The sequence below is a fragment of the Zootoca vivipara genome, chromosome 12, assembly GCF_963506605.1.
Source record: "Zootoca vivipara chromosome 12, rZooViv1.1, whole genome shotgun sequence".
NCBI classification, from domain to species: Eukaryota; Metazoa; Chordata; class Lepidosauria; order Squamata; family Lacertidae; genus Zootoca; species Zootoca vivipara.
The window spans coordinates 3068134-3086244 of NC_083287.1; the positions used below are offsets into that span (position 1 = coordinate 3068134).

General features: G+C 41.7%; 1 protein-coding gene across 6 annotated transcripts in view; it reads left to right on the forward strand.

Annotated features, from left to right (window-relative positions):
* TPK1 (thiamin pyrophosphokinase 1) overlaps positions 1–18111 on the forward strand; it is a 207881-nt gene that overhangs the window by 59861 nt on the left and 129909 nt on the right. The gene's annotated exons all lie outside the window — the stretch shown is intronic.

An 18111-nucleotide genomic window follows, 5' to 3' on the forward strand; every position in this document is an offset into this window, starting at 1 on the left:
TGCTTGCCTCATGCTGTGTTTTTTATAATTACTTAATTCTAATGACTTCTTCTAATATTTCTTAAAATTCAGAGGTCTTTGAGGAAGGTTTACAAATGGACTCCAAAGGGAATGTAGAGTGCAGTTTTGTATGATTGTGAATGCTTTCTTTTAAAGTTTCCTGGTAGCTTTGTCCTTCATTCTCTGATTAATTTTTTCATTACTTAATGCTGACTCTGCTACATCTGCACTATGTTCACTGTTGCTGTTTATGGGAAGCAGAGTTACAGCTGCCGTAAATATAGAGAACTTGCAGGAGGAGGAAGTGGTTGTGGAATAAACAATTTATTTTCATGTGCTTGGGATTACCACATAACTCACAAGTGTCAGAGGAAAGTGGAGTTTAATGGTCATCCTTAGCACATTAAAAGCAGATAGAATTGTGTACTGAGACTCTCTTTGTGTGGTTATTATGCTAATGCCACCTTTAATTTAGAATTATGATGAAGTATCATCTCTTTATTACTCCGACTTAAGTAATCAGGTAGGAGTTTTACAAAAAATATTTGCATGAAATAATATAAGGATAATTATAAGCTGAGGTGAAATCAGGCCTGAAGTGAATGCTCAACATCTGCTTTGTATTGCCTTAACGGGAATAGGATTGTTTACAGTGCGATAGTGATCTTATATGCTAGTTAGCAGTTTGCTCTAATCTTGAGGATGGTTTACGTGCAATATTGATGGCCTAGTTCTTACAAAGCGCAGATGAGACCTTTTTTCCAACTCTTGTCATTTCCCACTGCAGGAAGAAGCACCTGTGATTAAATTCCTTCCTCCCGTCCATCCTCCCTGCATACTTAAAATTAAAAGCCTCCCTGCGTACTTAAAATTAGAGACTGCTAGGCTGGCATCTAGGGACCCAGGTGGCGCTGTGGTTAAACCACTGAGCCTAGGGCTTGCTGATCAGAAGGTCGGCGGTTCGAATCCATGTGACGGGGTGAGCTCCCGTTGCTTGGTCCCAGCTCCTGCCAACCTAGCAGTTCGAAAGCACGTCAAAATGCAAGTAGATAAATAGGAACTGCTACAGCGGGAAGGTAAACGGCGTTTCCATGTGCTGCTCTGGTTTGCCAGAAGCGGCTTTGTCATGCTGGCCACATGACCTGGAAGCTATACGCCGGCTCCCTCGGCCAATAATGCGAGATGAGCGCGCAACCCCAGAGTCGGTCACGACTGGACCTAATGGTCAGGGGTCCCTTTACCTTTACCTTTAGGCTGGCATCTAGCTTTTTATCTGCGTAGATTATTGATTAATTGAACATGGAATAAAAGGCACATCATGCCCTTCTTTCTTTTCTACCCTCTCCCTCTTCATGGCAGGTTTAAAGACACAATTGAAAGAAACAAAAGTATTCATTTCTAAAACAGTAATACATATTGCTTGATGTCAAGATTATTAACATAAAATATTTTGCATAATCAACTCCCATCACAATGGCATGTTTTAAAAACAATCAAACATGAACATGCTACATAAGTTCAATTTTTATTAAAGGTATACTGCAACAGTCATCAAGGTATATAATCTAAGATAATAACTAAATTAGAAAAATATGATAAATACAAAAGTAATAAAATAAATTTGAAATGAATTGGAGAGGAAGAAAAGAGATATGACCTCTACTCAGCTTAGTTTAGATCTTTGTTTAGCAAAGTATGCTTGAACATGCTCCTTTTGGATGGCAAACTGCAGCAGAGTTGAAATAAGAAAAAAATAAATCTTACTAGTTCAACTTTACTGGTACGGCATCCCTAAAGTGTTTTCCATTTTTTTGCATGCATAGCAAGGATGTTCTATGTATAATGATTTTGGTTACATATTGTTACAACATAATATTAGTAAACTTTATTTACAAAGAAGAAATAAAGAAAAAAATACAGGGACAAGGTAAGTAGATGCAGTGAAACAAATCTCTTAAGTCTATCTTGTGATCCACCGTGTCAGACTCTAGCCGTCTCCTCCTGAGCTGCTCTACAAATTTGTCACTGTACCATAAGAAAAACGAGTAACCAAGAAGCAGGAGAAAAACTCAGATAAAGTACAACTTTATGGCTATGTTTCAATGCCCTCCCCCACCACTTGGCATGCATTGCCAAATAAGAGCTTGGTTCCGATTTGTGTATGGCCATGAAGCTCTTTCATTGAATTTGGATCAGCTGCTACCTCTCAGTCCAACTTACCTCACAAGTAGGGCTGGGCAATACCTGGTTTTCAACATCGTGATATATCACCAGTTAAACATTGTGATATACTGATATATCATAATGACTGAAATAAGGATGGAGCTATGTAGAGGCGTTGTCTGGCTTCATGTTTTTTCCTGCATGGTGATTTTTGCCAGCGCCTGCCCTTGTGATTCACTGGCCCCTGCAGGAGGGAGGGGAGAGCTGAGCCGGCAGAGTTAACAGGGGCTGCAGGAATCAAGAGAAGCATTGGCTGGCTTCACGGTTTTCCCCACATCATGATTTTTGCATAGCGCACACAAACAACATGATTTGTGATATATTGCCAGGTTAAAAATTATGAAATGATATCACGATATGGACTTCAAACTGGTTTGGGACGATATATCAGCCAGCCCTGCCCACAAGGTGCCAATGGGACTAAAGGAATAATAATAATAATAATAATAATAATAATAATAATAATAATAATAATAATAATAATAATAATAATTTATTTATACCCTGCCCATCTAGAGTGGCTGGGCGGCTTCCAACAGAAGAATAAAATAATTGATTAAAGATTAAAAGCCTCTCTAAACAGGGCTGCCATCAGATGTCTTCTAAAAATCTGGTAGCTGTTTTTCTCTTTGACATCTGTTGGGAGGGCGTTCCACAGGGCGGGTGCCACTACCGAGAAGGAAACTAGGGTTGCACAGGATGTCCTGAGCTCTTTGGCAAAATACACAATAAACATGTCATAACAAATTAAAAACAATTAAAATAAATTATCTACAATATTAGTGCAACTGGATTGTGAAACCTCATCCATACTCCTAGCTTTAAATTAATTTCCCTTCGCATTACGGAAAGGTAAAAGACATGCCCACAATTAAAGGCATTGGTGTTAGAATTTGTATTGTAGGGACTTCCAGTGCTTCCCTCCTTAATGAATGCAGTTCCCACATTAGCGGAGATTGTTTGTGGAGAATAAACAAGGATTATTTGGGAGTCATTGTCCTTGCAAGCTCTCCCCATGGCTCAGGGGGAGTGAGCTTCACTCGCATATTGTCTCAGTACCTGGTTCTCGCTCTGGCATGGAATCTGAGAGGCACGAGACACTGAGTGTAAAAGCGTTTCGGATATTGGTAATCCACCAATGCAGCCATTAAGAGCAGAGGTTCTACTGATTATTAGGATGAAATTGGCTCTTAATTTTCAGACGTGTGCAGGATGAAGAGGTCAAGATTACATACTGCCAAGTGAATCAGCTACTGGGTTGCAACATTTCAAACTGGAAATAATATTTCCTTCGTTGAAAAATAGGAATGTAAGGGAGGAAGGGAGCTTTACCCTTTTTTAATTATGCTATATTTGCTGTATAAATTATTTAGCAAGCCTCCTCCCTAAACAATAACAGAGAAAAAACAAGAAGAGAAAAAGAGAACAGTTAGAGGTCTAAGAATTAGAAGATAAGGAGAACTGGAAACTCGCCCAGAGCTATAGCTAGATGCCAGATTATTCCTTTACTCAGACACAAACAATAAAGATGGCACAATGACACAGCTTGAATTTCAACAGAAGAAGAGAAAGATTGGAAAAGTGGAAGCAGAGATGCTGTGCAAGACATGATTAGAACAATGAAGAAGCAAACGGGAAAATAAACATCTCACACAGGGAATTTACAGCATACAGAACAAGCCCGGCAAACAGCGCCCGCCGATCTTCGGCCCTGTGCTGTGTGACGGGCGGGGGTGGGGGGGAAGCGGAGATCGTTCTCCGCTCTCCCCCCACCCCCGCCTGTCACCGAAGATCGGCGGGCGCTGTTTGCTGGGCTTGACAAGCCCGGCAAACAGCGCCCGCCGATCTTCGGCCCTGTGCTGTGTGACAGGCGGGTGGGGGGGGAAGCGGAGATCGTTCTCCGCTCTCCCCCCGCCTGTCACCGAAGATCGGCGGGCACTCCTTGCTGGGCTTGACAAGCCCGGCAAACAGCGCCCGCCGATCTTCGGCCCTGTGCTGTGTGACAGGCGGGTGGGGGGGGAAGCGGAGATCGTTCTCCGCTCTCCCCCCGCCTGTCACCGAAGATCGGCGGGCACTCCTTGCTGGGCTTGACAAGCCCGGCAAACAGCGCCCGCCGATCTTCGGCCCTGTGCTGTGTGACGGGCGGGGGTGGGGGGGAAGCGGAGATCGTTCTCCGCTCTCCTCCCACCCCCGCCTGTCACCGAAGATCGGCGGGCGCTCCTTGCTGGGCTTGACAAGCCCGGCAAATAGCGCCCGCCGATCTTTGGACCTGTGCTGTGTGACAGGCGGGGGGGGGGAAAGCGGAGTTCGTTCTCCGCTCTCCCCCCACCCCCGCCTGTCACCAAAGATCGGCGGGCGCTGTTTGCTGGGCTTGACAAGCCCGGCAAACAGCGCCCGCGTGCACTTTATTAAAAAATAAGACATCCCTTGAAAATAAGCCATGTTGTGTTTTTTGAGGAAAAAATTAATATAAGACATGTCTTATAATATGAGAAACACGGTAGAGTAGAGGAGGCATCATGCAGCCTGAAAGAGCTTTGTGAGGTTTCTCCATGCTTCCTTCCATTTGGTCAGAGGCCTCTGATGTCTCAAACTGCACATGCATGTAGTGGATTGTAGAATCCATTGTGGATGTTGAAGGCCACTCCGGAGTTTCGACAAAACAAAATGGATTCAAAACTTTTCATCCTTTGACCGGATAAATGCTGAGCAAATTAATAAAGGAAAATGCAAGCTACGCTGTTGACAAAAATTCCCTTAGTTTCATTTCCCATAAAAGTACAGTTAGCTCTTACGTTGTAAATGTGTTTTCTCCCCTTGAAACAGATAACTTATTTTAGTAATAGAAAAATAACAATGTTTGTCATGCAGGATGGAAAATAATCTCAGCGGGGCTACACATAGTGTATCATACAGTAATTGAATTCTCGTTTAATATGGAGTAGAAGCCTAATACTGTTCTTGAGATGTTACTGCTGGGTTATCAAAACCACATTTCAGACAGAACAAGTTGATGGGTGCGGTTTTAAAGCATTTTATTAACAATTCCATTACAATATCTCCATCAAGCCTTAATAATCACAAGCAGGTTCCTTTTAATTATGTTTAATGTGTTCCACTCATAATTTCTTTGTTATTTCTTGGGATGACTATGATTTCCTTAATGTATTCTGCCTTCCCCCCCCCCCCAAGTAGGTATGAAATTGCTCTTGCAATATCAGCAGATAAAATTCCTCATACCAACCAGGCATTATCCACCATCTCCTGATAACTGATCTTGCCATGTTCTTTTCCGGGTTTGAGGGGACCTGAGCTACATGCCCCCCCCCCGTGGACTCCCCTTGTGGGCTTACCCTCAATGCAGGTTCACTGGGTCTGACAGGTGGAGCAGATGACGGAAAGGTTGCCACCCTCTGACACCCCTCAAGGACCTGCTGTTGCAGAAGACCTTTGCCAAGTCAACCAGAAGGAAGGCATGCCACCATCATTTAGCAACCTGACTCAACAGTGGGCATTGTTGCTCTTCAGTTTAGTTTCTAAATTGACCCCTTTGGCACCTGACCTAATAAAACAAAGCTACACATCCAGCAGAATCCTAGGAGTAGTTCTCAATGATTCAGACAGTAAGTCATGTGTGTGTGTGTGTGTGTGTGTGTGTGTGTGTGTGTGTGTGCATCCAAGCTTGCAAGCAGGGCTTTTCCCCCGCCAGAACTCAGTTCCAGCACCTCTCAGGTGGGCCCCATTGCCCTTCTAAGAGAACAAGGGAGGTGTTCATGGTTACTTCCGGCACCTTGCAAGTAAATGAGAAAAAACGTTTGAATTACTCCCCGTTTGAAAAACAAACACCGCATATGTTAAAAGGATTTTAGCATTACTGCTGTTCAAGGGTGCAATCTTAGCTAGATTCATTTAATGATGATTGAATTTATTATTATTTTTGCAAAGTGCCTTGAATGTTTTGTTGAAGAGAAAGGTTTTTAAAATACTAAATAAATGAATATGCTGCCCCTCCAGAAACTGTTGCCTAAGGAGTTACTTTATGATAAAACTAGTCCTTGACCAAGTGATGCAAATCCTGACATACTATTTCCGTAGCCTATCAGATATTGTTACATCTCACTGCCTCTCATCCACTGGACCAGCTGCAGCAAGAGCTGATGGATGGATGCCCTGCAAATCCTGTCAGACTTCACTAACTCACACCTGTTCTTCTACTCAGGAATAGGATAATATTTTTGGCAGGTCCCATAGATCACTACCAGATCTTTCTTTCTTTCCACTTTTTCTCTTGTCCATATTGGATTGTGGTAGCACCTGATTGCTGGCTTTTCAGACATCTTCCAGAGCTTATAGCTCCCCTTCTGCAGTTGGTAGCTGTGCCCGATAGAGACTGAGGGAGACATGTAGAAAAATCATAAGAGCTGCTTCAAACGCGTAATTGTTGTTTGTAACTGCCTACATAACAACATAACAGGTGAAGAAGACAAATGTGGGTTTTGTAATATGTATTACACAGGTATGTTTGGTGGAGAATGAGAATTAGCTGCATATCTCTGTATATAAAACAAAATAAAAAAAATTCCTTCCAGCAGCACCTTAGAGACCAACTAAGTTTGTTATTGGTATGAGCTTTCGTGTGCATGCACACTTGTTTTGACTATAGTCAGTGTCAAACCTGAATTTCCCCGCACATAATTTGTAGATTGGCCTCAAAACATGTTTGTGTAGATTTGGTGCTAAAAATGGTAAAAATCAGATTTCTGCCCGTTTTTCAAAAAGCCATAAATTATGTGTTGTGGCAATATTTTAAAAAAAACAGTTTAAACTGGGGCAGTGGGGGGAAGAGAAGGAGCTATGATCAGCCCAAGACATTTTGGTACTGTAGAAGGAAAGGCTGAAAGCTCTGCATTGACCAGACCATGTCATTACCGAGGAGACAGGCTTAGTCGTTGTCTGAGGACTATCCCTGCCTCCAGGTCTGGTTCTGGCCGAAAGGATACTGGAATCAACAAGGGACCTGAAAGTGTTGCTGTGTAATGCCAGGTCAATGATGAATGAAACCACTACCATCCACGACCTGATTGTGGATGGTGGATTTGACCTGGCATGTGTGACAGAGACCTGATTGGATGAAGCAGATGGGCCTGTCCTCTGCTTGCCCACCAGGTTTCTCTTACGCACAGCAACCCAGGGCATGTGGGCGGGGAGGGAGGGTTGCAGTGATTTTTAGTGCTTTTTTACCCCACTTGGAGGACCAGAAAATTCTGCCTAAAATGTCACAATAACCTCGAGACATACACCTGTACTTAGCTTGAGGAAAGCTAAACTATGGAACTGCTTGCTGCAAGAAAAATGCTTTGGTAAATAGTGTAGCCATTTCCAAAGATGAATGAGTTATCGCTAGAAAATTGCCAGCTCATTACGCCACACTCTGCCTCCATGTACCACCTGCACTTGGTAATTTCCAGCTATCTCAATTCTTCCCACGGGATGGAAAGTATGACTAATCCCTGGTGTATTGGAAAGTGAATTGGAGTTATGTGTGTAAACCTAGTTTTCAGACCATCTCGGGTATGAAGCTCACTGAACGGCATTGGGCAAGTCTCTGCCGATTTGTCTAGCTTACCTCACAGACGGTTGTGTGGCTAAAATGCATATTGCTCTGAACTCCTTGTATTAAAGATTGAGTAGCACACAAATGCAATATATGAATAAATAACTGGAAAGGACACCAACAGTTTCCACTTCACCACAATCCAAAAATGTATAAACAGAAAGAAACATATGTAACCTTTTCACTTTTTCAGAAAAAAATAAAAATATCTAATAAATTGTAGGTAAAGGGGAGTGCTGTCATTCTTCATTGCAGCAATAAATACGAGCCTACAGGAGTCTAAGGGAAGAATAAATAAGGACTTACCCACCTCCTTCACCCCAGCTATTGATTTTGATTTGCTGAAAGAGCACCAAGGAAAAGAAGTTCTTAGGCAGAAAGGGCAGCTGTTCAACCAGATTTTTAAAACTCTTATTCTCTGTCATGGGAAACAGTAGTAGATTGAGAATTGTGGCTTTTTAAAAAAGCTTTTACAAAGATGGAAATATAGCATTTGTATTTATTACATCAGAAATATAGACTGTTTACCAGAAATACAAAAAGGAGCTAGTCTCAAATATTTGAAAGAAGCCCATAGAGAGATAATATGTTTGTTTACTGAACAATAAACTACCCAATGCTAATGTGAATTAGGTGCTGCATGCCAGATCCTGCAGGGAGCACAGATCAAGGAAACCTTGTTTACCGCAGTCACCTGCCCATTCCATATTCAGAGATGCATGTCTTGCTTTCGCTAGCCTTCCTGATTAGTGCAATAAATACACCAGGGTAACGTAATGGCAGCCTCAGCCGCAGCAAACACTGGCGCTATGTAGAGCGAAGCAACCATAAAACCGGCCGCGTTGCTTCTCCCAGGATGTGTAATTTACAAGATGGTGGTGTTCAAAAATATGCAGGGCTGTTATCCATTGACAGCTAGCATGATTAATTGCTCGTGGTCTTTGAGCAAATTCTCTGCAGTAGGTATTAAGGAGCATGCTCCACAGTTGATTGTAATGATTTTATGTGATGAATTTCATAACAGGCTTGTTGCTTCTGACTGGCATGATGTCTTCCTTCCTTCCAAATTCCTAGAGGGGTTTTACAACTACCATGTCATTGAGCTGCATAATTAGGAATGTCCTGAAATATTTATTAAATTTATATATCTGAAGATGACAGGTGGTTTACAGTAATGAAGGCACCAGGCATGCCTCCCTGGGGAGAGCATTCCATAAGTGGGGAGCCACCACAGAAAAGGCCCATTCTTGTGTTGCCACCCTCCGGAGCACTTGTGGAAGGGCCTCGGATGGTGATCACAGGGTCCAGGTTAGTTTGTATGGGGAGAGGCAGGACATTTCAAGAAAATCTTTACCCTGTGATACACATTCTCTCAGTAGCAGCAATTTGTGGGTGACAAAATGACAAAAACTGTCCACTCCGATTGAAGCTAGGAAGCATTGCCTTCTGATTTGACTTGGTGATGCCATTGGATCTGGCAGCATGGCACTGTTCTTGATTACATGGAATGCTAAGCCAAACCATGGATTGCTTAGCATGAGCAATAAACATGAGGCCCTCATAGCCTCATGTGGCAGCCACTTGCCCAGTTATTTTGCTGTGGCAGTGTTGAGCTGCCATGGTTTGGTTTAGTGTGTTGTCTGAACCCAGAGCTGTGGTTTAGTGCTCTACTGACAAACTTTGAACTGCAAACCACAGGATAGCCCTTGGCTACAGCTCATGGTTTGTCTGGAGAGAGCTAAATCACGGCAGTGGAACAACCAGGGAGGAGGAAAGTGGTTGTGATTTTCTCTTTCATGGGAGGGTGGGCTCCCCCCCCCCGTAATGGTGTTGTTGCATCTACTCTCGAGTAAAGATGCCCAAGTCCGTGCTGGTCTTTAACGGTTTTATTGTGCTGCGCATAATATTTACAGTGCAGAGATAGCAGAAAACATGACCTCCTAGTCACTTGCAGAATCTGGGAGTGGACGTTTCCTGTTGCGTGACCAGCATAAGAGTTTGGGCACCCCGAAACGCTTCCTCCCAACCTTACGTTTAGTGGTGCGCCTTAATTCGGGCACCAGAAGGGCCTGCGTGTTCCCTTCTACCTGCTGGTCCAAGCGGTGCATGGGCTCTCCCACATCACTGAGCCTTGCCTCCTCCATCCCGCTAACTTCCTCATTCCCCCCACCTGACCGGCTGCTGCTGCTCTCACTGGGCGAAGTGCTGGTCAGCAGGATTGGGGGGGGGGGAGAGGTTCCCTGTAGGAAGGTCCCCTGACAACACCCATTCTGCTTTCCTTTTTCTGGCAAGCAAATGCCTTTTTTGGTTAGGCAGGCCTTTGGCCTCTATTGGCTGGTGCAGCAGGGTCTTCTGAGGGTGGGGGTTGTACATTTTCTTTTCTTTTGTTGTCATTGTGCTTTTAAATGGTTTTGAGTGTTCAAATTCATCACTGTTTTAGTAGGGTAACAATGTTTTTCATATTGATTTCATATTGATAGATTAAATATTGACTTTGAAACATGTTTTTAATTGGATCTGTTATCATTCGTGTTGTGAACTGCTTTGGGGCCTGTTCTGGGAGAAACGTGGGGTATTAGTAAATAAATATTCTCTCCAGGAGTCTGCTCATTCACATGAAGCCATGGTTTGGTTTGGTTTGGTTTGGCTTAGCATAGCGTACGAACTGAGTCATTACGCCCCCCTCCCCCCGTCTCTCTGTATGTGTGTGTTTTAAAAAAAGACTATCCAGAATAAGAATAATGGCTCCTGCCCTGACTTGGACTCAATATGTCTTCCCATGAACAGATCTGTTTGGCCGCAATTTCTGATTAGCTGAGATTGCTTCTGCAAGAAATCAACATTTTGCTTCAGTAGGTGGTCCACTTTCCCCCAAGCTGCAAACAGGGGCAGGGGCAGCTGCTGTGACCAGGCAATGGATAGTATTTGAAAGAGGTAAATGGGCAAGGGAAAAATCATGAAACACTACTCTCTCTCTCTCTCTCTCTCTCTCTCTCTCTCTCTCTCTCACACACACACACACACACACACCCTTTTGCAGTACTATTTATACTTCATTATAATTCTTATAGCAGAATGCATAAGGGTGTATGGTTGTAGGTACCAATATTCTTCGAGTGAGCTTCTTGTAGCTCCATTGCATAGCAGCATGGGGTATTCTATATATATATATTTCTTAATAGGTAATGATGGTCCAATTTGAAGGCCCCAGAAGAGGAAAAAAAGCTCTCCTCAATATTTAACACAGTTGAATTGTGGATCCAAAGCAATGAGAACATATCAATGTTGAATATGCCTGGAAGGCAAAAGCATACAGCCATGTATTAGATAGTCACAGATTAGCAGTGGTCCATGAGGAATCTTTAAATTTACCATTTTCAAATGGAACCAATCTACAGAGTACTGTAATTGAAATAAGCAGTTTCTGAACTGGCAGAGAAGGTTGGGAAAGTCTGAGCTTGACTTCACAGGGCTCTGAATAATTGTTTCCTTACTGAGCTGAACTTTTGAGCCTGCAAGGACATGATAACATTTAAAAGCTGATCTAAACATTATGCAGAATGAAGTGGCAGACTAGGGGGTGAAATTCTTCAGATTACAGGTGTGTGCCCTATTTTTCACTAGCCCTATACTAAAAAAAAAATCCTGCATATCATAAGCTCAGATATCATGGAGAGGGTCACTCTAAATATTTCTCCTTGATTTGCTAGTTTATTACTTGCAAGGAACTGGAGAGATACCCACTCCCAGAATAGTATAGTATAGAAAGCTGCAACTAATTCTTCATAATGTGTAGATTGGCTTTTGATGATGTTTCTTTGCCTGCATGAAATTCTCCATTTAGTCTACTGATTGGATTTCTTTGCCTTGGGTTGATTGAGACTATCAGAGAAGGAATTTTATCTCCCTCACACATATATTGAAACTGGGCTCAGTTTTCTTTAACTGCCATTGAAAAAATAAGGTTGAGAATTGTTTGTTAGAAATCTTCAGCCGTATTTCAGTGCCCAGTATCCCATCCTGGGAGCTTCGTTTGAGGCCAAATAAACAGCAAGCCAAGACCATAAGTAATCTAAATTGGACCTGGAATATTCTTCCGTATATGTCAAATATTGAAAGCCTTCCTATTACATTTCATTCCTCGACACAGGATTTTGTTTTTTACATTTGTGCAATGTTTGAATCTTGTCTCTTCTTGTTACCAAGATTCTGTCACATTTTATGTGACAAAGAACTAAATCTTGAAACAGGACCGTACAGATAAGGTGAAGCTGGTTCTTAAGGGTTAGTGGCACATACATGAGGTCCCTTGCTTTCACACACATTTTGCCTGTTGTAGTGACAGGAATTTTTTAAATTTATTCTAAAGAGGAAGTTGACAATTTCAAGCACGTTCTCTTCCTTCTTATTTCTCCAGTTGCCCGTTTTACCTTCCTTCCTTTTTATTTATATACCTGTTATTTTTTCCGTGTTCTGCCTATTTAGTTCTCATATTCTTTCACAAACTAATGATGTGTCCTGGGTGCGCAGCCATGCATTGAAACAAACTATGTGCATATGAGAACTGAGTGAGATCTGAAAGGAGAAATTGCCTCCTTTGACGTGCTCTGCAGGAGCGTACCAACTCAATAAAGACCTTAGAGGAGAAAAAATATACAGGCATATGTGAGGTGAACTATGGAGTAGAATGTACCCTGTCAATGAATTAGAAAATATATTCTAGAAAACAATTCTGTGCTGGCTAGAATATTCTGCTTGCTGTAGTATATCTTTTCTATCCATAGTTTGCATAGTAGCCTCTTGCAACTAAGGTATCTTTTCAGGTTAAAATTCTTCATATGAAAAGCAGGTTATTTTGGATTATTATTCAGCATAATATTAGTTGGGTTAGATTCATCTATATAAAAATATAGGCATTGTGCACGCGGATGAAACAGCCTTTCTCTGTAACCGCTGAACTGTAATGTAACAAATTTGGCCACAACATTCCATGCCCATCAGTGAGGGATCTGGCATAAAAAAATTCCAAAAAAGCACAGCTTTCACACCTAAAATAGTGAATAAACGCAAAAAAGTGGTGCCCACTCTGAAGACTCCAGCAGCATCCAATAGAAAGGCAGATTGCACGCTGTCACCAGCAAAAGCTCTGAAGGGCGGCGCCAAATAATGGCATCATCAACCGAGCAACTGAAACCACCAAGGCGGCCATTACCAGACTCCTAGGCCCCTGCCAGGCCCCCACTAGGCCGGAGGGGGGAGAGGGTGAGCGCCTGAATCGCAGGCCACAGCACGGCAATGCGTGGCCGGGTCAGCTAGTGTATTATAATATTCTAATCTGCTTTTAAGAAAAATGGAACAATACGATTTTGTTACAAGTTTTGAGAGTTCAGTGGAAGAAAGTCATAATTGACAATAGAGTGGGGGTGAGTCCTGGGGTAGGAGATTTGTAGTGAAATGTAGTCTATGGCGATAAGAAACTGTCCCTTTCAATCATTTGTAGTAGCGTTAATGCAGACTGCATTATTAAATGAATACTGCATAAACATACAACAGCAGAAGCTAGATTTGCCAATTTGCCCATTGTGCTTAGTTCAATTTATGAAAACAAATAAAAGTAGGAGAACCTGTCAGAGCTATTTAAACAGTGTTCCCCTCCCCTTTTCTAGGGGGTGGTGGCAAGATCACACTATTGAATCTGCCTGCAAAATATGTGTTTGTTTGACAGCTTGAAGGGGGGAGCAGGGGGGTATATGCTCCTGCTATGCTGCAGCCTGTCTTCAGGTTGCCACCATCGCTGGGCAAGTGAAGAGGGGAGCTGGCCACAGACCCTTTGCTCAACCAGAGGCAGTGACAGCCTGCAGAATGGACTATGAGACAGACTGGGGAAAGCTCTTTCCCCACTACCGCCAACCTTCTTCCTCCACAGTTGTCAGGAACTGGGATGTAGGTGGAGATAGTGTCCTGCTGCTCCCATTTTCTGTTCACATTTTAGTATTTCCATGAAGTAGAAACCAACATGGGACTTCTATATGTGTGGTGTTTTGACCCAGAATGCAGATGGGGCAATTCAGGGTCTGTTTGCTGCATGCACCTTTCAAGGCAATATGCCATATAGGCTCCTGTTTAGAATCACAGCTTCTGCTTTGTGTTCCTGCAGCCATGGTTGCAAAGGAGGGTTTGTGTGAATAAATTCTGAAATATAAGAAACCAGCTGGTGAGGAAATAACTATACTTATCACTACTACTGGCTATTGAAGCAGAAGTTGATCTTACACAGTCACTTTAAACCAGCCCTGCATCAATTGTGACCCATCAAGCTGAGAAAAGCCCACTAGCCATATATTATAGCCTGCCAAAGATATGGCAGCCCACCTCTTGTTTACAGTCCCAATAAAACAGCAAAAAGAGGAAGTTTATGAAGCCCCTGGCGGTGAGCTGCAGGTGAGCTGCAGTAAATGGCAGGTGAGCAGCAGTAAGTTGAAATGAGTGTACTTTTCCCTCTACAACATTCACAGTGAACTACCAAATACCGGTATGTCTGATTTCTCTGATATTTTCCTCTTTAATTTCTTCTCTCTCTTTCTCTCATTTGTCGCAAGTTGCATCATAGACAGGTTTCTTCAGTTTTAAAATCTGTGTGATGGAAATTCTGAATCGCAATTAAAATCACTTTTGGCGGGGGGCCTTCTATCGTACTCTGAGTTGCTTGTCTTCCTGTTGTCAGAAATCAATAAAGCCGCTTGGGGGGTGGCGGACAAAGAAGCAGGCAATGAAGAAGGAAAAAAAGCCATGATCAAAACTTGGCGTTTGTAAACACTCAAACTGAATTATTAAACAACCTAATTTTAAAACTTCAGAAATGCTGTCAGAACACAGGCATCTGCATCTCACTGACAGACTTAAATAATTGCCTTGGGGGGAAATATGAATCTGCAATTCACATTTTCAATTGGCTTTTTAAATTGTTATTTGATTTATATGTTTTCTTGGAATGACTTCTTTACATGTACAATACAGCACTTATACCACTTTTGTTAGGTCAGGAATTAGCTGCTTAATAAAATGTCTGAAAGTTCAGATGAAGGAAAGTGACACCTTTGAGTTCAGAAAAAAGACTGGGGAGACAGGCATGATAGAAGTTTATAAAATTTTGAACTTGGGAGAGAGGAGGGTAATTATAAATTTTAATTCTTTTTTCTCGAAATATCTGAACACAGTGAAATGGACTGACAGTAGTAATTTCAGTATTAACAGAAGTAATTCTTCACACAATACACAACATGAAATTTACCACTGCATGTTGTCTTGAGGCTGAATTGTGTCTCGAGAGTCTTTTGGGGACCCCTCTTATTGTCCTGGAACTTTAGGAGGAACATTAGGTAAATGAATTTAGATTAGTGTCTAGTGGCTCTAGTTTTACCGCTGGGACAAAATTTATCCTCGGCACCCAAAGAATCTGTGTCTGTCACTGCTTGCTGGCTATAGGACAGTTAGGTGTAAAAGGGAGAGATTGAACTGAGTTTCCAAGTTACAGCTTACCCTGCTTCCCATCTCTAACTGCCTAACTGCTCACAGAGGGTTAGCATTGATTGATTGGTTGATTTTACGTATATGCCATTTTCCCACAATGAGCAATGCCTAAAGTGGCTTACAGCAAACATCTGAAATATTAGAGTAGACAACATTGGAAATTCAAGCATTAAAAATGCAGAACATGTCAGTAAATTCAAAATAACAAAACCCAACAATTTAGCAAAGACATAATAAATTCAATATTACGAAAGAAAACCCACACGGTGTGAACTTAAGTACATAAATACAAAGCAAAAATGAGAGTTAACAGAGAAAAACGTTTCTGGTACCAGTTTTGCTGCAGTCCAAGGAGTCTGGCTTAAACACAGTTCAGAGTGGAGAGTAATGACATACAGTTGACTCCTGGTCCTCTCTTCCAGAGAAGGCTGACAGCAGCAAAAAGCAAATGTTGGGGAGAGCAATGCTGGTCAGTCTCTTCTCCTGGAAGTATGAACGGCTGGTGCAGGTCTTACTGCATTTTTGCAGTAACTAGGCTGAAGAAGAGAACCAAGGTAGCTGCTGCCTTATCCTTTTGTGAAGCGGCATTGTGGAACTGGCAGCAACAAATAGAAATTGAAGATAGTACATTGGAACTCGCCTAATTGGGAATATGAAGTAGCAGTTGGGTAACCATTTCACGTATTGCTAGCTTGCCATGGAGTCTCAACAGGAACCTGCAGCCAACCATGGTTCCTTGATGAGTGAAGCTTATGTGATACTTGTGTTTGCAGTGTTTTTCACTTTGATCTGTTGTATTTTTAGCTAAGTACTTAAGGCTTAAACTTAAAGTTCTCAAACTTTTTTCTCTGGACCACACTTTCACAATAAAAAATTGCTGAATGCCTCACTGTTTTTTTTAATTATTATTATTGATAAGAAATACATTGGAAAACATAAGGTAACAACTCCTAGTACCAGTAGTGCTTGATTTACAGCATAGAATACAACTGCTTTATAATATGATCATGAGGCATCCAGAAAGTATAAAGCAATGCAGATAAATAGTAACATGAATTATTCCCAAAAATATAATTATAAACAAGCTTTTTACAAGCTCAGTGAGAGGGCTGAGCTTGCTTTTGCCAGGTAATCTAGGTCTAATTTGAGACAAACTCTCATCTCCTCATTAGTTCAAAGAAGGCTTTCTCTCTTCTGATCTCTCACATTTTTCAGAGTGGAAAATCCCTATTTACAACAATATGTCATGGAGAACTTTAGAATAGCCATTGCTCTTCTCCAGCACTGTTCAAACAGCTATTCTGGATGACAGCTATGATGGTCCTCAGTATCACCTGATGCTCTTTAAAAAAATATTTTGATCCTGTACTACACTGAAATGTCTGAATGGTTCTTTGATTGTCCTTGATTCTTTCTGCCATACTTGCCATCCCTATGCCCTTTGTGAACCCCTGGCTTAAGGCATCTTGGGAGAACAGCTAAAATGCAGTGTCTGAAGTGCTTCTTAATGAGTTCACTCAGTACATCCCATGATAAGTAATCATGTTACCAAGCAATGGAAGCGTTTATTGCCAATGGAAGATTGTAAGCAATATAACATCCAAGGCGCGTGTATTTATGCAGTCTTCTGTCTTGGCCAGCAAACTTCTACATTACAGCACTATTGTAAGAAATAATAATAATACACATGTATGAATTATTGCTGAGTTTCCAAAGACTCTAACTCTGAGATCATTATTGATAATGCAGCCTCATCTGTGGAGTTCTAAAGGGCATCAAAAGTAATCAATTTGTATACTCTGTTATTTTTCCTTCCCAGCTCTCATTTGTGAAAGACTATTTATAATACTTGCTGTTTAAGAAAACCAAGCACAATTTGAGCCATAGCTATGAAAATAATAGTTATTGACCCTTTCCCCATCAGTTAACTGCCTCTATTTAGCGAGAAAACCTTTGGTTCTAGTTCATACTGATGTGAATCATTAACATGCTAGGAAAAGATCAGTACCTTGGATAATTACTTGCTTACAGTACTTTTAAAGTACTGTACAGAAAAACTGAAGTGCTAAGAGCAAAAATATTCGAGGAAATCCAGTTAGCAAAAAAAAATTAATTTCTGGCTCTCCTGGATGAGCAGCCTATATGATCTATCAGACTTTTTTCTGGTGCTTTCAAGAATTAAGATGGTTACAGGTAGGTAGCCGTGTTGGTCTGGGTCGAAGTAAAATAAAAAAATTCCTTCAGTAGCACCTTAAAGACCAACTAAGTTTTTATTTTGGTATGAGCTTTCGTGTGCATGCACACTTCTTCAGATAAGAATTAAGATGTTTCAGACGACCTCGTAACTTATAAAGGGAAATGGCTCCAGCTGTGCTGAAGTGCTGTTTTTTAATATAAAATATTTGATGTGTATTTTAACTATGTTTGGTGTAGGGACAATTATTACTTTTCATTATCTGTTGAAACTGGAAATGAAAGCCTTAAGGATTGCCAAAGCCTTAAGGCAGAGCTTTCCAAACTTTTCATGTTGGTGACACACTTTTTAGACATGCATCATTTCGCGAAACAGTAATTCAGTTTTACTGGCAAACCAGAGGTTAAACTAACCCCTTTCCAGGCCCAGGAGGAGCACGGGGAGCGTTCGTGCGACACACCTACACACTGCAGCTGACACACTAAAGTATCGTGACAGACAGTTTGGAATGCTCTGCCTTAAGGACTGCTGAGGCCTCCTGGCCAATGCA